This window comes from Uloborus diversus, chromosome 3 (genome assembly GCF_026930045.1).
Source record: "Uloborus diversus isolate 005 chromosome 3, Udiv.v.3.1, whole genome shotgun sequence".
Classification (NCBI taxonomy): domain Eukaryota; kingdom Metazoa; phylum Arthropoda; class Arachnida; order Araneae; family Uloboridae; genus Uloborus; species Uloborus diversus.
The window spans coordinates 152,271,521-152,295,507 of record NC_072733.1 but is presented as its reverse complement, the minus strand read 5'-3'; the positions used below and the strand labels follow the sequence as shown (position 1 = coordinate 152,295,507).

The 23,987-nt window shown below is 33.3% G+C and overlaps 1 protein-coding gene across 1 annotated transcript in view; it reads left to right on the top strand.

Moving 5' to 3' along the window:
* The first annotated feature begins 246 nt into the window (after positions 1-246).
* LOC129219191 (voltage-dependent calcium channel subunit alpha-2/delta-3-like) overlaps positions 247-23,987 on the top strand; it is a 284,460-nt gene continuing 260,719 nt past the window's right edge. Inside the window, exon 1 of the mRNA XM_054853519.1 lies at positions 247-272. The gene's annotated coding sequence lies outside the window, so the exon portion shown is untranslated. The remainder of the gene's footprint in view (positions 273-23,987) is intronic.

Genomic DNA, 23,987 nt, shown 5'->3' with positions numbered 1-23,987 from the left:
ACTAAAAAGAGCTAATTATTGTACAGGGTGTTTTAAAAAGATTTCAAAAAATCATAACTATACAGAGAACCTGATAGAACATTTTGCTTACAGAAACTTAATGCAGAACTTTAATGCCTTTCACTATTTTTCAGATCACCAGATGTCGCCTTAAGCGTCTTTAATAAACGCACTTATATCGTATTAATTGTAACACTAGCGAATCGAACTGCGCAGTACTCTCCAGTCAGCCATTATCTATACAACATGTTTCGTTCTACGCACTACCAAAGGTAGGCGATTATGTATTATATATTTTAGTTCAAAATGTTTTTTCATATGCAAATATATTCATTACACTGTATATAATCATTGCTTTCATTAAATATATGGATCGAACTTACGCCTGGTTATTAAAAATAACATTTGATTATGAGACTGAAGTGATTGGAGGTTTTGATGTTTAGTTTTTAACTTCAATTAAGTAAATTTAAAGTCGTAAATGTTTCAAAATGAAACTTAACCTTTTGAAAAATAAGTATAACTTTTCAAATGGCTGACTTAAAAGAAAAAAAAAGGCGCAAGTGTAAAAACTGAAAAAAGAAACTAGTTCTTTAAAGAAGAATTTTTTTTCTCTATAAGTATTGTTAATGTGTATTTTAAATTGTGTTCACATATATCTTTCAATTTATCACAATGGCTCAAAAAGATGCTGTGTATATTGACAAACTTAATGATGGCAATTATTCAATTTGGAAGTTTAAAATATAACAACTTTTAATTAAAGAAGGCTTATATGATGTCGTGTTCGAAGCAAAACCGGAAAAAGTAGATGAAAAATGAAATAAAGGTGATAGAAACGCTAGGGCTTTAATTTGCCTAAATATTAGCGATTCGCAAATAATTCATGTCCTGCACTTAGATTGTTCAACATGCATTAAAGCTAAGTTAACGGAGAAACCATATCCTAAGAATGCTAATTATAGATCAGAACAGATTTTAAATTTAATCCACAGTGATTTAGCAGGCCCATTTCAAGTTGAAAGTTTAGGCGGAAAAAGATATTTTTAACTTTTATTGATGATTATTCGCGGTATACTTATGTGTATTTTCTTTCTTCAAAAGATGAAGTTTTCGATAAATTCAAAGAATATGTATCATCAACAACTAATAAATTTAGAATGAAGATTAAAGCAATAAGATCCGACAATGGAAGAGAATACTGTAACAAAGAAATGGAAAATTACTTCAAAGAGCTAGGAATTTCTCATCAAACCACAGTTCCTTACTCACCGTCTTCTAATGGAACGGCTGAACGCAAAAACAGATCTCTACTTGAAATGACTATTGCTATGCTTATAAACTCAAAGTTACCAAAAAGTTTTTGGGCTGAAGCAGTTTCAACAGCAAATTATCTTCAAAATCGATTGCCTACAAAAGCAGCTCCGAAGACCCCTTACGAACTTTGGAACGGACAAAAGCCAAATTTGGGTCATTTGAAAGTTTTTGGATGCAAAGCATACATGTACGTTCACAAACAGAAACGGAGGAAACTTGATGAAAAAGCAATAGAAAGAACCTTTGTAGGATATGGTATGAGAAGTAGAGGATATAGAATCTATACAGGTGGAAGAAAAATAGCAGTAAGCAGAACAGTAGAATTTTCTGAAGAGATACATGAGTCGAAGGAAGAAGCAGAAGATTATTACATCAATCAATCGGATTTAGTTCACTTTAATCTGCCTCAGCAACATAAAGACTGCAGTGAAGAAGTGTTAGAAAAAGAACATGAGCAAACAAATGAAGGAGTAGAAGAAGTAGAGGAAGAAGAAAATCTTCAAAGGAGATCAAGCAGAAAAACAAAAGGTATTCCACCAGAAAGGTTGATATACAAGGCTGAAACAAATCTTCCAATGTCACATGAAAATAGAGATCCACAATCTTTTGTTGAAGTACTGAGATTACCAAAATTGGAGCAAGAAAAATGGTTCGCAGCTATGAAAGAAGAAATACAGTCCTTAAAAGAAAATGATACCTATGAACTGACCGAACTACCTGAAGGAAAACGTGCAGTTGGAAACAAATGGATTTTCAGAACTAAATATGACGAAAACGGTCAAGAAGTGAAATGCAGAGCAAGAATTGTTGTAAAAGGTTTTACACAAAAGTACAAAATTGATTTTGATCAAACATATTCGCCAGTCGTCAGACATACAACAATTCGCACTTTTCTTAGTTGGGCAGCAATTAACAAGGCGAAAGTGTATCAAGTAGATGTTAAAACAGCTTTCCTGAATGGTAAACTAGACGAAGAAATTTATATGCTACAACCAGAAGGGTTTGAAGATTCAAATCATAAAAACAAAGTTTGCAAGCTAAGAAAATCAATTTATGGTTTAAAGCAAGCTGCAAGATGTTGGAATATTGAAATGGAAAAGACATTAACGAATCTCGGATTCTCACAAAGCAAAGCTGACCCCTGTTTATTTACAAAAGGAACTAATGAAGATAGAATAAATCTAATCGTTTATGTTGACGGTATCTTGATAACAGCTAAAGAAGAAAAGTTAATCAAGAATATAATAGGTGATTTGCAGAAAAGTTATAAAATAACATCACTGGGAGAAACCAAATATTTTCTAGGCATGGAAGTTAACAGAAAAAAAGACGGAAGTTTTATGCTCTCACAGAAAAATAAAATCGATCAACTTGTGAAACAGTTTGGATTGGATGATGCTAAACCAACCAGCACACCAATGGAAACGAATTATTACAGTTTGCAAAAAGAAGAAAATCTTCTAACTTCGAATGATCAATACAGGCAAGCTATTGGAAGCCTTATGTTTATCTCGACTGTAACTTTTGAACTCAAATACTTTTCAATTTCGAAACCTTTTGTTTTCTTTTTTTTAATCTTACACGAAATAGTTACCTACTAGAAGTAACATTAAACATTGGCCCAGCTAAGTTCCAATTATTTTACTCATAAATAAAAGAACTAAAAAATGTCTTGTTCACGGAAATTAAAAAAAAGAAAAAAAAATTTAATATTTAAAAATCGAGGCCAATTTAATATCAAAGTAGTATTTTTGTTAATTGTGCAAAAAATCAGCTATTTTAATGATTAGTGAAAAGATAATATTAAGCTCTTTTAATTAAAGTACGGCCTAATTAGTAGTTTCAAATGTATGTTTAAAAATAGTTTTTAGTAAATTTGAGGATATACTGGCAATTTATAATTTTGGTAGAATGCCTATTATTGTTGTACAGGTAGTTATCAAAATAATGGAAACACTTGAAAAAGAAAGGGAGTCGCTAGTCTGCAGTAAATGTTCTGTTTATAAGAGTGTCCTTCTAACTTTAATCGCTCACACTGGTGACTCTATATGGTGATTGACTTCTGTGGTCACTTTTGCTGCTGTTGTGTTCGCTTTTTAGACATTACAATCCACTTCAATACTCGTCGGTTTATTTCACTGAGCTTCTCTTTCCGCCCACTATTTTGCTTTGCCGTCGTTGTCTTACCGCGCTGTGTGTATACTATCATGGCTTTAGATACTGTACTTTTAGATGCGCCAAAAAAGTGAAATGTTTCAGTTACACTTGCTTCAGCTAGACGTGCTCCAACAATTTGGCCTCTTTAAAAATATTTGAGAGTTCCGACATTTCACGTTCTTGAAAAAAATCCAAGACTTCCAGAACTTCTGTTAAACCACCAAATAGTACCAGAATATATATATTGCTATTTGTGAAAAACAACAACAGATATCTAATTTTATTCTTTATTACTTACAATGCGTATTCAAAAATGTCACTTTTATCCTCATTTTTTTTTAAACATTAATTTACATCCCTGAAATTCAAGTTCACGGAGGTGAGAAGTCAGAATAACCACACTAAGTTTTTAAAGCAAACTCTATCTTCTTGTTTTTCGACAAAAATCTCACAACTTCAACTATGGCTGGAAATAAAGAAGGGTACTTCTGTATGTTGGAAAATAAATTTTTATGTCATTACTGCCACGTGTTAATGAGGAATGGCATTTTGTGTTTAGAAAATGGAGATGAGATTTTATTGTGTGACATAACTTATAATCTTCTGAAACGAACTGAAACACAATATTGAAAAATTGAATATACTTAAACAATTAGAATTTGAGACACTTGTGAAGGGAATAATAAATAAGTAAGTATATATTTTTAATTAAACAAGATATTAAGCAACATAAACAGTCACACAAGGTGTGTGACATGCCACGGAGGTGAGAATTCATATTTGGACCAAAAATATACTAAAATTAAAATTATTATTAAATTATTGTTGGCAGGTTTAAATAGATATATTTTTGATGAAATTAAAAATCATTGTTAAATGAATTGTTCCTTAACGTTTTTACTGTAAAAGGCGTGTGCCAGAAAAGTTACACTTTTTGAAGAATGACCCATAAACGATTCAAAGACACGGGTTGTTTTTCTTAGCAATGGAAGCAGTCGATGCACACATGCTTGCAAAAGTATGGGACGAATTTGTGAGGGTGAAGTGTCGGGACCAAAAACCTCCTGCCTGAAAGAGCATTAAAAGATGGTATACACGATTCAAAGACACCGGTTGTTTGTGCAAGCAGTGGAAGCAGTTATGCAGACATGCTTGCAAAAGTTTAGGACGAATACGACTACCGTGTGCCGCGCATCCGAATATGGACATATTTAGCACCTTAAATTTTTTATGTAAAAAAGCTTTATTATTATCCATGTAATATAAAATTAGGGCCTATTTTCAATAGTTTTCACAATATACGCATTTCAAATCGGGTAATTCTTTTTGAAACACCCTGTATTTTAACACACCCAAGTGAATTGTTTCAAAAAAAAAAAAAAACATTTCTTTATGTAGATGTCTCGGAAGAATTTTATATCCTCAAAACTGTGAGTATTTCTGGTCAGCTCCCTTATAGACCAAGAGCTGACCCCCCAAAACGCGATTTATCTCTTTTATGGATTGTGACCGGTTAAAATAATAAAAAATGCAATGAAAAAACTTTGGCTCTAATCCCCCCCACTAATTTTGGGTCAAACGGCTGCGTGGGTGGATGAAAGGTCAAAAAAAAAAAGAAAAATATTAAAGTGATGAGTTAAATGGCTAAAAATTATATAATAACATTAAATTAATAAGAAAAAACACGTAGCAAATTTCTCCCCCAGCTATGTCGGGGCGAACGTGATGCCCCCCAGGGGTAAAGTATCGATTATTAAACTTAAAAAAAACCGATCACTTTCGTGGGGGGGGAATTTTACAGGGTATTAGTTTCATTATTTTGATTGCCAAAAAAAATTCCCCCCCCCCCAGTAACTCTGGGTCAATTTGTCAAAAAAAAATTTTTTTTGTTCCTCTTTATTTGGTTCAAGTCGAGTATTATTCGAACTTACGCATGACTGTTTAAGTTGCAAAAAAACCCCAAAGTTTGAACGTTTATTCGTTAAAAAAAACTCGTAGCAATTCCCCCCCCCCACAGACACACTTATGGAGGGGGTTGCTACGCGGTGCGCGGTTTTACAACGTGGTGCTCCCCCCAGGGATGAATTATCGATTGATTAAATTTTAAAAAAATGATCAATTTCGTGGAGGGAATTTTACAGAGCATACATTTAATTGTTTTAATTGAAAAAAAAATCTCTCCCCCTCCAGTAACTATGGATGAATTTGTCAAAAAAATTTTTTATTTTTGTTCCTCTTTATTTGGTCCGAGTCGAGTACTATTTGAAGTTTTGCCTGACCGCTTAAATTGCAAAAAACAAAGCTTGGATGTTTATTCGTTAAAAAAACTCGTAGCAAATTCCCCCCATTTATTTGTGTGTGGGGGGGGGGGTTGCTACGCGGTGCACAGTTTTACAATGTGGTGTCCCCCAGGGGTGAACTATCTATTGTTTAAATAAAAAACAAATAACTGTCGTGAGGGAATTTCAGAGTATACATTTAATTGTTTTAATTGCAAAAAAAAATCTCCCCCTACCCCAGTATTTATGAGTTTATTTCACAAACAAAAGTGATTTTATGTTAAAATTGCAACAACGATTTTTTTTTACTTGTAAATTTTAATGCGTTAATCCGATGAGTTAAATGAATTTTTAAAATAATAATTTGGTAATTCATATAGATTTATTTACCTTCAGCATATTGGTTGTGATAGTGTCTATCTAGTTTGATAAAAATGTTCCTACAATCTCGATAATCTGCTTCTGTTAAGAACTCGGAAAAATCTAAATCACGTAATCTCAGTTTTCAGTGTTTTTGAATCTTTGAAACTTTTATTCCTTCAAATAAAGTTTCTGTCAAGACATTCAATCTTTTATCTAATGGCTGGCTACACTTAAAATTACCCTTTAAAACACTCATAACATAAAAACATCAAAATTTATTTTTGAAAAAAGGATTTTTTTACGTTTTCAGTTTAAGGATGCGGTACAGCGTGCTTCGAAAAGAAAAACCAGCAGCTATAACGACTTCACTGTATTGGCTACAGTTGATCACTGACGAAACTACCCTCGAAACAGCAAGAAGAAATCATCACAGGCGTATACTTTCCCCTTCTTTCTTTTTATGCTGAGCACACAAGGGTAGAAGCAGATGTACGGACGCTGAATTGCTTCCTTTCATTTTGAAAAATATTTCAAAATTTCTAATTTAAATTAAAAAAAATTTTTTTTTTGGGGGGAGCGGGATTTTTTTCTTGCTACAATCAAATGTAAACTCTGAGAAAATCCCCCCTCTCTACGAAAGTAATCTTTTTTTTTTATTTAATCAATCGATAATTCACTCCTGGGGGGGCAACAAGTTCGCCCCAACATAGCTGGGGGGGGGGATTTTCTACCTGCTTTTTTTACCGAATAAATAATTGCATTTTTTTTTTTTTTTTTACAATTTAAGAGGTCATGGGAAAGTTCGAATAGTACTCGACTCGGACCAAATAAAGAGAAACAAAAAAATTTTTTTTGACAAATTGACCCATAGTTACTGGGCGGGGGGAGATTTTTTGGCAATCAAAATAATTAAACAAATACCCTGTAAAGTTCCCCATCCCCTACCCCACGAAAGTGATCTTTTTTTTTATTTTAACAATCGATATTCACTTCTGGGGAGGGGGGTCCCACATTCGCCCCAACATAGCTGGAGGGGGGGATTTGCTACGTGGTTTTTTTATTAATTTAATGTTATTATATAATTTTTAGCCATTTCACTTATCATGTTAATATTTTTCTTTTATTTTGACCTTTCATCCACCCACGCAGCGTGTGACCCAAAAATAGTGGGCGGGAGGGGGGGGGGAATTAGAGCCAAAATTTTTAATTACATTTTTTTTATTATTTTAGCCGGCCACCCGCCATAAAACAGATATACCGTGTTTTGGGGGGCTCAGCTCTTGTCTACAGGGACGACGGGTTCGAAATGAAAAATTCATTTTGTGTTGAATAGTCCATTTATTGAGGAAGGCTATAGGCTATATAACATTGCACTTTGACTAATAGGAGTGGAGCAGCAATAAGAAATGTAATGAAAACGGGAAAATTTATATAATTGTATAAAATGCTTGGAACGTCGAATACACGTACATTTTTGAGGTAGACCGTGCAACGCCGGGCAATGCAGAGAGTAGATTCATAATTGCTGGGGAGGGGAGATTTTGTTTTGCAATTAAAACAATTAAATGTATACTTTGTAAAATTTCCTCCACGAAAGTGATCATTTTTTATTTAATCAACCGATAATTCACCCTGGGAGGGGGGCACCACGTTGTAAAACCGCGCACCGCGTAGCAACCCCCCTCCATAGGTGGGGGGGGGGGTTGCTACGAGTTTTTTTTAACGAATAAACGTTCAAACTTTGGGGTTTTTTTGAATCTTAAACAGTCATGCGTAAGTTTGAATAATACTCGACTTGAACCAAATAAAGAGGAACAAAAAATTTTTTTTTGACAAATTGACCCATAGTTACTGGGGGGGGGGATTTTTTTTGGCTATCAAAATAATGAAACTAATACCCTGTAAAATTCCCCCCACGAAAGTGATCGTTTTTTTTTAGTTTAATAATCGATACGTTACCCCTGGGGGGCATCACGTTCGCCCCAACATAGCTGGGGGAGAAATTTGCTACGTGTTTTTTCTTATTAATTTAATGTTATTATATAATTTTTAGCCATTTAACTCATCATTTTAATATTTTTCTTTTTTTTTTTTTGACCTTTCATCCACCCATGCAGCCGTTTGACCCAAAATTAGTGGGGGGGGGGATTAGAGCCAAAGATTTTTCATTGCATTTTTTATTATTTTAACCGGCCACAAGCCATAAAAGAGATAAATCGCGTTTTGGGGGGTCAGCTCTTGGTCTATTACTGGATTAGCCGATTGCCACAAAAAAATTATTCTAAAGCGGGATATCCCTATATCCGGGAACAAAATGGTTAATTACAACAGTTTGGTACACTAATGGTTTATTATGTAAGCGGGATATTCTTTTAACTGATATTCCAGGAAGCGGGTTTGACTGTGTTTCGTAATTGTAGTCCAATAAAGGTATAAGTTCGAGAAGCAACTCCTAATAGCAAAAATAGATGTGTATTGCCATCCTAAATGTGGGCAAAATAGCAAAACAAATTTAGTATCTAAGTCTTCAGAACGCACATTGGTTGCGAAAAATGGTCAATTTTCGCAGGATTTTTTTTTTTTTTTTTTTTGGATATGTAAAAAAAATGGTCAATTTTCAAAAAATTGTATAAAAATTCCAAATGTTAAAAATACTTGTTTTAACGCCGTTAGAATGATTTCCTTTATAACTCTTTTCATATATCTTTGAAAATATTTAAATTTCTAAACAGTTTTTTGTTTGCGCATAAGCCATAAAGTTTCGTGATATTAACCAAAAATTGACGTTTTAAGCTTATTTATTGCAGTATTTCTTCTTTTAAATTCTAGTTATATTTTTTTCACCCTAAATGTCTACTATACGTTTTTTTTTGTTGGAAATTCAACTATATTTTATTTAATCATCCAGAACCCACCACAAGTAGGTGGTAGTACTTTGTGTTTCACCCTGCAATTTCCAAAGTTTTTTGCAACACTTACGTATACATTTGTAAAATAACTTATATTGACAATAACTAAATGAATTTAAACATGTTTCTACGTTTGCATCGAGGTTTAAAGTAGGCCCTATGACTAACTTAGGGCATTGATGTTTGCGCACATATCGTTTTTTATATAAATCCATCTCTTGCGTCTGATTCAAATACATTTCTGCAGATTCGCTAGTCAGTTTCACAATCCTTTCAACAGCCCGAGTGTGATATAGGAATTTTAAGAATGCATACTTAAACGAATTTTTAGTTTCTGTAAATGATAAATTATTCTTGTTTTTCTCTTAATCACTGAAGTGGAGGAAAGTAGGTATGTTCACCAGTGAATTAACTGTTGTAGTTAGAAGCTTCAAATCTTAATATTGGTGGAATAAATTCTCTTGTAATCATAGTGTTTTGATGGGTAATTTTTCGTCTTGTACATTCAACAGCAATCCAATTTCTTTATATTTTACCAATGGCCAATAACTAGTTTTCAAAAATGGCAAAGGAAGCATTTCTTTGAATTGATGTTTAGAAGATATTAAAACATTTGACTTGCAGATTTTGTATCTTCAAATAAGAGTACAAAGCGGAAGAGTTTCTTCTTTTACTTAAATTTTAATTTTATCGAACCATAGAAGCATACTTTTTCAAATTATAAGCTAGAAGCGTCTTCATGTCATTAGTAGTTTAGCTTGGAAAATATGCAGCCCCTGCCCTCCGTTGGCACACCTTAACAGAAGCTTTCACAATTACCTTTATTCGCTTTTTTAAGTCAGTTTTTAAAACACCTATTGAGTTATTTCTAAAGTGATAACATTTAATTTTACAAAAAAAAAATAATAATAAAATAAACTGTTAAAGCTGTATCCATAATTCAGTGAATGTTTCTCTTTTACATTCCGGCTGTTGACAGGGTTAGAAAACTGGTTAATGAGTCGCTAAGTTGGTATCTAGGAATGATATGATACATGTATTTACATGAAAAACTACGCTCGCGATCATCAGTGTGAAAATTGAGTCACAAAGTCCAACTTCAAGCTTTGATCCAAACGTAGAAACTTATTTAAAACTATATTGTATCTGTAATTGTGAGTTATTTTTTAATTATTTTCGTTTAACCATTTATCCTTCTTAATCCTGTAGATGGGAAGGGCAGGATTGAGCAAAAAATGCAGCTACCTTCTTGTGGTGGGTTCAGGGTTCTTAATGCAACAAAGTATAATTGCATTTCCAACAAAGTGGTTTATAGTGCACATTTATTGTAAAATAAAAATATTTCTGGAATCTAAAGGGAAAAAACCCGGCAATGTTGCTCAAAATACCTCGATTTTAGGCCACGATAACTGAACAGCTTTTGAAACATGCCTGAGAGCAATTAAACGAAGCTCTTCACTTAAAGGCCACACAACGACTACTCTTCTCAATAGATTGACTGTTTTTTTGCATTATACACATACACAGCAGTATGTATGTATAAGGGTGGTCCTTATTTATATGGGAAAAAAAATTTCCGGAATTCAACAAGTGACGCCCCCTAGTTTTGTGACACTATAATAAAAAGTAACGTGTGCAAAATTTGAACTCGATCGGTCAATAATAACACGTGCCCCTAGGCCGTTGAACTTGAACACTTTTGATAATTGTCCCACAAATCTTCGAGTTTTTACTTCAGACCCAGTACATCGTTTCTCCTAGGTTTGCAAAATACTTTCACAGTGAGTTAGCACTGAAATTAATCTTTTTAATTACTTTATATCATCTGAAGATTTTAAGTTGAATAAGAATGAAATTATGCTTTAGAATTTTTCCTTAATCATACGCTTTTCTCAATGTATCTCGATAGTGTGTATTTTTTCTCATAGTCTTGGACGGTCTGTAAAAATAAATTGTTTTTGTGACTCATATTTGGTAAATTAGTTGTGAAATTCTTCGATTAATATTGTGCTCCTCTTTCAGTTGTATCATTCACAATATTCAGTATTTTAACGATCTCTCTTCAATTTAAATAGCTTCCTTCATTTTGCCGTGAATCAGGATCAAATAGGAAAAAATATTCTAGTATTTGTAACTTATCAAACAGTTTTATTCACTTGTAATTGATTCTATAAAGAGGAAGATCTTTACTAAGAAAGTATTCCAAATCATGTGCTGTTATCTGAAATTTGTTAAACAGTCATCAAACACGTCTTCCTTACCAAAAGCATTTTTTGGACTGTTATTTTCATTCAAGTTAATTCATTCACCCAATACGGACTAAACTACTAGTTTATTCCCTAAATACCATAAATGATTTATGAATTTTCCAATCACTGCTTCTGCTAAGGTGAGTTGGGGGAAGTGCAGCCCTTAAATTGTATAGTTCGAAAGGCCTAGACATTACAAGACTTGATACAAATTTTTTAATTTTTATTTCGTATGTTACCTGTTTTAGTGTGTTTCCCGAGACATGAGCCTTTTAAAATCATTGCAGGTAATAAAGTTGAAAAAAACATTTTAAACTATTGTGCTCTAGGGCCGCACTTTCTCAATAAAAGTGGGGCAAGAGCATCGCCTATCTGAATTTTTTTTAAACCGTTTGAGAAAATAAGGGACAAGTGGAATCAATAGAGTATTTTTTCCTGATTAAAAACGATTTTTTTATTTTAATTTTCACCTATTTATTGGGAAGTTATTACATTTTTCCTAACGAAACCTGTCAATGTAAAATGAAGAACGTTCAAGGAACAATGGATTATTAAACAAAATTATGAAGTTTTTATTTTAAATTAAATAAGGAACATGAAAGATAACTTTTATTATGCTAATGAGCTTAAAAAAGACAAAAACAAAACTTGCATACCCAAGGAATAATCTTTAAAACTTGAACATCAACGAACTTATAAAATATTAACTTAATAATACAAAAGGTAACTATACAACTGACAAAAGGTAACATGTCTTTGGCGAACTTGAACATATTTTTTTGTATAAGTACACTTAGTATAGTAATTAACAATAAATAAGTATACTAATTAACAATTTAATTTGTATTACATTCTGAAAACGTTACTTGGAATATCAAATTTCCTCTACGATCTGAAGAGGGATTTGGAAGGATTGATGCAATGTCGTCGTCTTGGATCTCGCTAACGTCGTCTCTTGAATGATAACTAAACACAGTGCTATAATTTCCAGCCGGTTTTAACTTTAAAAATTTAATTTCAGAGAAATTATCATCATTTATGTTAGTAATTTGTCCTACAAAATGTTTAGTCATCTTTTTTGTAGAAAATCTCACAAGAGCCCAGTCGCCTACCTTTCTCTCCTTTGGATGCCTTCCCCACTGAATGATATCTTCTTGCTGTTTTTACTCTGTGGCAATCATTTCTTCGACTGTCATTTCATCATGTAAATCTTCCCTTAAACTCATATTTTCATTATCGTCACTTTCTTCCTCCTCGAATAATTTCGGAAGAATTATAAATTAATTACATTGTTTCATTAAATCGTTGTGAACAAATTTTATCTGTCATAAAATAACATTGCCAGATTAATGGGAAAGTGCAGCCCCAAAAAATGCGAGGCTGCACTTGCCCCTTTTTTTCGGGCCGCACTTTCCCAGTCGTATAATTTTCTGGGGCAAGTGCAACCCTAAAATTAATTGATTTGAAAGTAAAAAATAATAAATCTCAGCTTCAAAAATACGAAAAGCAGACATGAAATAGTTGTACTTACGTTTTGGAAGCACGAAAAAGTGAGAACAACAACAGAAGAAGCGATGATTTCTCGAATCATAACAACATGGCACTGTAAAAAGTGGGAATGAGAAAAGTTAGGAAACTAGGGAGGGAGTAGAGTTACCGTTCAAGTAGCGCGAAATAACGCACGCAGTGCAAAGTAATAACGTTTACCAAGCTACCCAGAGGACGGCAGTCTTTTCATATATTTCCGGTTTCTGATTATTAACCTAAGCCGCACTTGCCCCAACTGACCTTACATGTTTGTCGTCATTTTGTACGCTACTAGTTTTTTATACATATTATATTATTTAAAGAAGCCTCGATTGGGTTACTGAGAAAAACCATGTCTTCATACAGCTTTTAATTGTAAAACAGCATTGAAGGGGTTTCTTTTCATGTAAGATCAATTGAAATTGTTTCCTAAATATAAAAATTTTCAAACAAAAATTCCTTTTTCCACCCATGTGGCTCAGGGATAAGCTCCAGATTGCCGAAAACATATCCCTGTAGGAGGAAATTCACCAGGAAATATTATTGCAAGTTATGAGAATTCTCTGTAATTTTTCTCACTTCCGCTTTTTACGAGCAATAATATGTCATCAACTTCGTCTTTTCGAATTTAAATGGTATGTCTACTTGATTGAAATGTTATAACTTCTGAATGACGGAGATCTTTCCACAAAATTTTGAAGAGCTTAAATAAATGAATATCGGATCTAGAGCTAAGAAAGGAAAGAACTTCTTCAAGGACACACTCTGCACTGTAAAAAAATTCGGAAACGTTTCTGAGTATATCGTGCAGCTGCGGTTCATGAAATTTTCAAAAACGTTTCTGAGTATTTCGGAATCCTCTTTCTGTAATGTCCAGAAACGTGTCTGAGTATTTCGGAATCCTCTTTCTATAATTTCCAGAAATGTTTCTGAGTATTTTAGAATCCTCTTTCTATAATTTTCAGAAACGTTTCTGAATATTTCAGAATCCTCTTTCCGTAATTTCCAGAAATGTTTCTGAGTATTCTGTGCAGCTGTGGTTCATGAAAGTTTTGAAAACGTTTCCGAGTATTTCGGAATTCTCCAAACAATTTTCAAAAACGTTTCTGAGAATTTCGGAATCCTTTTTCCGTGATTTTTTCTAAAAAAATAATTCTTTTTTAATAGTATTGCATGCCATATCAGTTTCAATTCTTTCATATCTAAGAGCAATGAAACAAGCAATTTTAGAATCATTCGTGGATTTTTTTTCTGAATTTCTAATGACAAATAGCATGGTTAACAGCATAACATATGCACAGTTATAAATTTTTGAAAATTTATGAAATAATTTAGTAGTTTCATTCATAATCACAAAATCGTCGGAGGAGGGATGGGGAGTACTTTCTCAGAAGTGGGATTGTTTGTTAAACAATATTAAACTTCAGTTTTTCTCTCAATATTTTCAAGACAAAATTATCAACATATTGTATTTTTAATGCAGAACTTAAAAACATATCTTGTATCAAACTTGATAGCTTTTATTTTCGGATAAAATTTGACAGAACTTACCTACACTTTGCGTTCCGAAATTCGTTCACGTCAAGTCAATTTCTTTGACGAACAAAGTGTACCGAAAAGTACCAACAGAGAAATTAATGAATTTAAATATGACACCAAAGTCCCCCTGCTGGAACCATTCGGGTTTATTCCTCTGTTCTTGCCCTTTTCCAGTTTATCACAAATATAGATACTTAATCAAAATAGGTTACTGATTTAGAGTGTGCGCAAAATGCATTATATATTTTATTTATTAAAACATTGAACTCTATTACATGATTATTCCATTTCATATATACGAGAGTTCCCCCCCCCCACACCATAAGAGTGATGGTGCACCCATAAAATGATATAAAGCGCCCCCCACCTTAAAAAAAGCAACCTCTTGAAAATGTCAATGGCACAGTCTGCGTGGTGAATGCCCCTCGTCTTCTCACCATATGTGCATTGCATATTAATAACATAGTATTTAAAAACTGATCACTTTTAAAACGATGACATGAAATAATATTACTTTTTATTTCAGCATGTAAATGCAGCTGTTCCATTTTTGCCACTGACTCATTCCTCCTGACTGTCCTACATTAAACTAGTATATCCACGAAGGAAATGTTATTTTCGGAACTAATGTCAAGGAATTTTTTCATTGTTAACCACATTTAACAAAATGAATAAGCAGATGAATTAATTTCATAACTATGTTCTTACTAATAAATAACATGGTCATTTTCTAATGGTATAAATATTTTTAAATGAATGAATAAATTATAATAAAAAAAGATAAATTATACCTGCACATTTTTTGTGAAGCATATTACAATACTAGAAAATATTTGCATTACCATATTTCTAATGAATTAAACAATTGATTTTTTTTTCTTTTTGAACCAAAATGTATGTACATCCAAGTATTTCGAAATAACTTTTCTGTGATTGCTTCTCAAATATAAATCTTACTTCTTTAGCGTAATTAATCAGTTTCAGTTGGTTACAACACATAGTACAACGCGCACATAGGTATGTAGGATAACTTTAAATTAATTCGATAAACCCAAAAACAGTTACAATTGGAGCCTCATCAAATGCAAATCAACAAAAATATAAATGTATATAACAACATGTTTTAAAATATTCATTAATACTTACAAGTGAACATGAGCGGAAGAAAATCTAAGTACCTCCATTACAACTGAATAAGTAATCCAAAGGGTTTCGTTTCATTAAGTATAAACACGGGTGTTAAAACTATTCACGCTTTAACACACAATATATATCTAATTATGGTCGCATTGGAAATTGTAAAGAAGCAAATGGTTATTAACTAACTTAATAGCTGCGTACATCGTCTAAAAAATCAAGGGCAGTCCAAAATGCAAAGGCGTAAAATTAGTTTCGACACATTTTACTGCTCTCTAGACATGAAATAACAAGCATTCCAATGCTGCACAGTTGCTGACTGCAGCAACCATAGATAAGAAAAAAAGAAGTTCTCGTTATTTCCGACTCATTGTCGCCTGTGTTGGAAGGATGAAATAGGTTTCGAAGCGTTGCGTCATCACTTCCGCTTCTAGATATCTTGAAATAACAAAAAGCTTTCTGAATATTGAGGAGTTCGCTATTGGATGAAGGATTCCTACTATTTCGGAAACGTTTCCGATATATCTAGAAACGTTTCCGAAATTTGTTACAGTGTGCAGTAGGATTTCAAGTGCATGATGATTGCAATCCAAATGTGATATATCATCGTTCAGTTTTTGCTCTAAACAGTTGCATGCACAATTTATACGGTTGTACGGTTGCAAGTTGTTGTATCAAACACTACAGCTAGAACAGTTAGCAATAAAGAGCTATCGTCTAAGATATCATATACAACTGAATAAATATCTAAGTAATTCCGAGAAACTATTCAATATTAGGACCTGAAGCTATCATGGTAATCCAGTCGGTGTCCTTTTTCCAGTTACATATGGATACAGCTTTGTATTCCAATGAATAACTACAAAATCTAAATTTAAATTTATGAAATTTAATTTTACCTCTCGAAGATTTTCTCTTACTTTCTTAAGGAATGTACGATTGATCACTAGGTAATTTGGATTTAAATTTACTGCATCTACGTAGGCTGTAAATAAATGAACAACATCTTTATTCCTAATATGGCATTTGTCTAACAGTGATGAAAGGCGAGCAGATATCAATAGTTGTCAAGCTTTTTTGCATTGTGGTAAACCAGCTTTGGAAAGAAAAGTTCAACAGGTTAGAATATATACCCATTTCGGTTTCTAAATCTTGTGAATCGCAAGAATTTGATGATAATAAAGGACTATGTACTGAAATAGAAGAAAATTAATTTGAAGTATAGATTTCTACATTGTTCCGATCTGAATATTTTTTTTAGTTTATATTTTAGCTATGAAAAATACAGTATATTTTTGTGTTAGGAGTAATCGAGGATTTTTCGAAATTTATATCTTAAAAATTACAAATTGCATAAGCATTAGGTATGTTGATAACTAAAGAACAGTGAATTAAAATATAATTGCAATTACTTATATTTGTACTGTCGAAACGTACATTACGCGAAACACCAAAAAACATACCCAAGATCACATTAATTACAATTCTTTAAAGAAAGAAACAGTTTTATTCTTACTAGGTGGCATGGTTAAGATGCAGCATTATAACGCAAATACAATTACAAGAATAGTGCTTTTAAAAGAATTTAAAACTACTCCTTGATCAAATACTAACTCTAAAAATAACCCCCAATAAAAGTTAAAATACATTAGTTATCACACGGCCAGAGTTTCCGCCTATACATATTTACAAAAGCACCAAGCCCAAATAACTCTCTGCTTAAAATTAACTAATATGAAATTTGCATTTCACACACATTAAAATAACATCCGCCTATGACAACATAATACCACAATTTGCACAAATTAAAAAGTTCTTATGTAATACATTAAAACATTACTTCACAGGGGTTGAATTCCACGACGAGGCATCAAACACTAAAAATCTCACACGCTGTACAAAAGGCACCAATTCGACCTTGCTTCAAAGATCTAGCGTAGGCTGAATGATTTGAGGATTTGCCCGCTGCCGGTAGCTCCGAACTCCGATTCCTGCTACTATTTTCACGGGCCACAAGACTTACAATTTCCAACCATCCGATGCGTTCATTAGCTCCCAGGTCTGGTCCATGGGGCCTCTACTTCCGACACAGCGATGAATTTAGTCTGGCAGTAGATTCTGATAGTCTCTTGGTTCACTAATGAGATGCCGAGACTTCACATCTTAGCGAGGAACATTTATCGGCACTTAACCTTCCAAAGGGCCATCTTTACATTCACTATTTGAACGAAACTCGAGAGGCTGTTTCAGCCACGCACGCAAGGCGAGATGATATGCGTAAAAAAAGGCAACTTTAGCTCTTTCGTACTGCCTTATATCCATTGCGTCATTTCCAACTGTTACCACTACGCTTTTGGGCAGTACATATTTATACCATTGAAGCCTTGCGACTCTATTTGCCACACCTATTACATACACAGGGAATTTTGTAAATCAACACCCCCAAAGCCTGGAGGAGGCAATTTGTTGTTGACAAAGATCTTTCATTAATGGCTTAGGCCACTCATTAATGGCCACTCATTAATGGCCTATCCCTTGTGTCCATCTTGGTGAGAAGAAACGTTCCCCTGCCGTTTGGTTGGAACAAGCGCATAAGAGTGATATGCCTGACCCAAGGCCATTGGTGTACATGTACCCTCTGTAACATGTTAAATTTTACAGAATGAAAGTGAGAGAATGGTCGATCTGGAAGTAGCAGCACTTATAGCAGTTCAAAATTACTTTAAATATAAAACATTAGAATATTTTTTAATAAAAATGAGAAAATCTGCAATTTTTTCTTCGAAACTCAAAGAAGGGGGCCCTAGGGGCACGTGTTAATATTCATGGATTGACTTAAAATTTTGCAAGGATCATTTATTTGTATAATGGAACAAATTGAGGGGGCGTCGCGTAAAATATCTGCAACTTTAAAAATAAGGACCACCCTAGTATGTATGCATGTATGTAGGGGGGATTCAACTGGAGAGAAACCAGTAAAAATATGTAACATACAGGTAATTAATGATACCTTTATTTGACATTTCCGTGTCATATTTTACTCGGAAGATTACTATTTCTCTTGCTGTCCAGTTTACGTGACTTCGCACAAACGTCAATCTGGGACGTTTGCGTGAAATCACGAAATCAAATGCACGTTTTAACGGTTCTATTCTTCACATTTAAGTCAATGAGGTGTCTTTATTAAGTTTTTTTCTCTATCTTGTTGCCTTTCCGAGGTACGGATGCTAACTCTACAGTTTTCCACCAGCTGGCGCTGTGAGCGGACTCATTGGGTAGCCCATGTCTGATTTGCTAGACGTATTAGACACCACGTTTATAAAGATCGCAGCAACCGTTCTGAAATTAAGATAGGTGTTAAGGGATCTATGGGCATACTGTATACATTATTTATTATGTACATAGCAGAATGAAAAATAAATATGTTATAGAATTGTTTCCTCCACATATATCAGACCAAACATTAATAAAAATTTAAGTCATTTCGGAGTAAAATAACAGCGTCATTTTTAAAACTATAACTCTGCTCTGATTCATTATTCCCATTAAAATTAGATTAGCTTTAAAAAAAAAAAAACTACTTGCAGATAATATGCATTGTTCATTGCAAGCTTCCAAATATTCCAAAGCGTCATCTACCCTGAAAGATTTTCGTGGATTTTACTTTTACCTGCGCGGCAAATAGAAAACAGGATGATCGAAACGATAATGAAATCAAAGCTTTTGCACTCCACAAGTCTCCACTTTTGCAACTTTTGTCACTTGGCTACAGCAGATGGGCCAGAGTTAGCTCTCTCTTTCATGGCTCTCTCTTTGTCTCTAATGAACTCCTTGATTAAGTGCGCTTACTGATCCAGCATTTATCAAATCTAATTAGGCACACGCCCTCCTCGTTTTCCATAGGCAGCCATTATCATTTTATTAGTCAGCTGCAAAAGACACTACGGAGCTCTTCTACTTCGTTTCGCCTTGAAAGACTTCTGGAGGCCGTTTTTCAAGTAGAAAATGCATTATCATGGAACAAGCTTCAAAATTTGTTTTTCGAGGAATATTTGATTATTTATAATGGAGTTTAAGGCTTGCAAATTTAAAATGCGGACACAGTGTTCTACCGTAATTGTGAAGGATACCATGTGAGGGGGGGGTGGAACTTTAGGTCTGGTAGTTTAGACCAACAACTCTTTTTTGTTTGTTTTTTTAGCAGTTTCTTAATATTTTTAAAAGAGTTTAACCATTATGTAAGATTTTCGTCACACTTTGGGATTCAAATTTGAGAGAGCAGCCATTCCTTTAAAAAATTTCCGACTGCACCTGTATTTTTTTACCTAAGCACTTTTACAATTACAATTTTGTTATTTTTTTTTGTTTTTTTAATAGTTAGTACAGGCTAAGTTTAAAGTTTATTTCATCACTTTATTTTTGGAAACTTCTATCAAATATGATTTCCCCCAAATTTTTGTTACTTTGCACACATTGTATTTATTTAGTGAAAAAAATGATGCATTGTAAAGAAATTGAATTTTACATTGTACTGGAACTAGTGATTGCAATACCAGTATTTCGGTATTTTGAGCAATTTTGAAATTTTCTAATACCGGAAGTTGCTGAGGGAAAATAGCAGAATTTTCGGTATAGGCTGCAAGTAATAATTATTTTTTTACGAAAGATTTTTGAGTTTAACAATTTAGCTATCTACTGATAATTAAAATGTGAGTTTGTTTTTTTATGAAACAGTACCAACATCAAGCTATTGTGGTCTTTAAAAACACCTCTTTAGAAAAATATTTGCCTTTAAAATCACGAAATGATTGAATACCAGTAAGTAAAAGTAACGGAAAAATACAAAATACTTTCATCCTTAGTTGGTGTGATAAGTCGCATTTTCGTGCTTTTATGCAATTTTAATCGACTTCAAAAAAGGAGGTTATGATTTCGTCTTTCAGCTTTTTATGTATGTTTTCGTATTATTTCAAGACTGCTGGACCGATTTGAAAAATTCTTTTTTTGTTTGTAAGGGTATACTTCCCAGATGGTCCCATGGTAATTTGGTCTGGATCTGATAAGGGGTCTCGGATAAATTCAAGAAACTTTGAATTTCACGCGTTGTGGATACGTAATCCAGCTCACGTTAGCGGACGGAATACGTCACAGGTCACGTGGTTTTTCCGTGACCGGTGTATTTTCACAGCAAAGGTTTTACCTTCGTCTTAAACGATAATTCTTGCGGCGTATGGATGATTAATTTTTGCCGCATGTTACATTTTTCTTCAAAGCAGTGAATTAAACATATTTTGCTACTTTAATAGCTGAATCAATTACCATAATATTTTTTTAAACTAAAATAATTTTATTTAGTCACTTTTTTTTAAATATTTCAGTTTTTAAACGTATTTTGTGTTCAATCTAAGGGGAATTAATTACAGACCCCCTCCACAGATGATTTAATCTATATTCTTTAATAATATGTTGTAACTGGTGTCTGATTTCTCAAGTTTGAACAGTATTCTAGATTTACTATTTCACAATGCCGCCAGTTTAATTTTAAATTAGGGTTATACTAATTAGCAGGCTTCAAAAAAAGGAGGAGTTTCTGAACTCGTGGGATTTGTTTTTTCGTTGCACAATGTTCCATAAGTATTTTAAGACACCTGTACCCAGGGGCGTGCAAACGGGGGGGGGAGGTGCACACCTGTTTGCCCGGGCCTGAGAATGAAGGGGGCTCAATATTTTTAAAACTAGGGGTAAACTATAGGGGTAAACAATACGGAGAAGGGCCAGAAAAGTCATTTGTGACGGGCCCCAAAATTTCTGTCCACGCCCCTGCCTGTACCGATTAGGAAAATTCTTTTTTTTTTTTTTAACCGTATACTTCCCCGGCGGTCTAATGGTAATCAAGTTCGAGTTTGATGAAATTGAGAAAACTCTTCAAATATCATACTCATGTTTAAAGCGATTTGCACTTTAACTTTGTATATCGTCTCACTTAGTGAACCGGTTTTTATGATATTTTTTTGTTAGTGGATAGGGGGTGGTCTAACTTTACTCTAATGTTCCAAATGTTTGATTTACGCTATTTGTTTTTCAGAGAAAAGTTATGGGTAAAAAACAATAAATTTCATGTAAATTCCCTCACAAACGATTAAATATAACACCCATTGCTCAAAAAAATGCCATAACGCAAAGGTATGTGTTTTCTTTACCCATAGTGAAAGAAATTATTAAAAAACATATTAAGAGTAATCATAATGAAAATTTTGAATCAAGGATTCTCTGAAGCAAACAAAATTCATTCTAGCGGAATTTATAATCTTCATCTATAATGGGGGCATTTGAAGAACCATGTGACTTTTATCACGAGTTACATGACACGTAATGTTGTGAAACATAAGTTACAATTTAAAATGTTACAATTTATAATTTACACTTTTACGACTTGCAATTTACAGTTTATTTGTCGTTTGGGAAACCGTAAACATTTGAATGGTTCTAACTAAATACTGAATCCAGTCTACTTTTTATCAGAAATGAGAGGTATCAATTGTTGCATTTCTGCTAATGCTCGTTCTTCGTGAGGTTTAGTTAAAAGTATAAAGGGTTCTAAATCAGATCGAACTATTACTTCAAGTCTTGACTCTGCTGAGTGCTACGGATACTCGTCCTTTCGCAAAGTTCTTTTTTCCTAAATCTATGACAACTCTATCGAGGGTTTTGTGATATGTATTGTTGTGAAATATAGTTTACAATTTAAAATGTTTCAATTTTAAAATTTACAATTTTAAACTTAAAGCGATTTCTGTTGTTTAGTGACTCGTGCATTTGCTTTCGGAAAGCAAACTTTGATGTGTCCAACTAATGATGAAGACAAAACTTTTTGTACATTAGTTGCGCATTTGAAAAAGCCTTTCTTCACAGTCGTCGGAAGTCTAAGAGACACTGTGGTCTTTTATTTATTTCTCTATCGTGCTCATCTTAGTTGTTTTCAGAATCATGTGCTCGACGCTCTCCTGCTCGAGATGTGCGTAAGAAAGGCGTCAACGTCATGTACCACATATTCTATCCTACGAATTTATTTTATATTTACACCACTATAAAGCAAAAAATAAATTACTTTTAAATAAAAAAAAAACGCTTTCAAAAAACACCTAGGAACTAAAAAGCAAAAAAATAACCGATCACACTTACACTTTATTTCCTACCCAAACCTAGGAATGAAATTTATTTTACAATTCCAGTACAAAAATCATCTAAACTAAACAATCAATTATGAAAAATATCACTGATTTTAATAACAATATGAGGAAGTATTTTAAATACCTAACTAATTATATGCGATCTCTTAATTTTTAATAACCTTTTGAAGTCGGGGCCTGCTATAAACTACTACCTAACGTAACTGAGTAGATTTCGGTGGGTTGTCAGTTACGTTGAGTAGTAATTATAGGAAGCCCCCGACTTCAAAAGGTTATTAAAAATTAAGAGATCATATATAATTAGTTAGGTATTTCAAATAATTCATCGTATAGTATTTAAAATCAGTGTTTATTTTATATTTGAGTGTTTAGTTTCGTTGATTTTTGCACTAGAATTTTAAAATAAATTTCATTTCTAGGTTTGGGTAGGAAATTTTTTTTTTGCTTTTTAGTTCCCAGGTGTTTTTTGAAAGCGGTTTTTATTATTTTAAAAGTAATTTGTTATATTTTTTACTTCCTTGATCACTTTCTCCCTTCTGTAAACTTTCGTTTCAAGTATAATTAGAAATGTATTTATAGTGTGAATAATGTTTGCCAACTAGCTATTGGAGAAAAACTTAACATTATAATTTATTAAAGCTTCTGCCATTTTACTGGATTTCAAGAAAAACCTTCTCTGTTAGAATAACAAATAGGGCAGTGAGAAACAAAGGGATGTAAGTGGACATTTGCAAGTTTTTAGTCAAATGCGAATAAAAATAACTTCCTAGGTTGGCTTCCATTATTTTTTTTTAAATCGTGGTATAAAGTAGCACCTACCAGGGATACTAGTACTATCTCCTGCCTCAAGACAGAGGAGAGGTTCACCTACCATTTGTACTGTTTGTCTCCAGTTTTTTGATTTTGCCACATACATCCCTTTGCTTCTCACTGCTTCAATGGTAATTTGTTGACGTCTTTAGACATTTGTTGCATTATCTTCCTATTTACCTCTGTAATTGACTATAGTTAGGAGACCCCAAACCTGGCAGCGTTGTTCTTTTCTGTGACTTTTTCTTAGTCTGAGTTCAAAACAGAACTTTTTCATGGGAAGGGAGATGGGGACAAAAGGTATCTCATGTAAATTCGAAACATGTGTTTATCAATTTCACATCATATTTGTTTTTCTATGCATTGATCATCCTGTTAACTGCACCGCTTGCTTGTTATACACTGTTAAAAATCCAGGAAACTTTTATGGGAAATATTACTGTAAAATGAAATGTTTACAATACAGAAAAACGACAATAAATTGTACCAAAAAAAAAAAAACCGATTGCA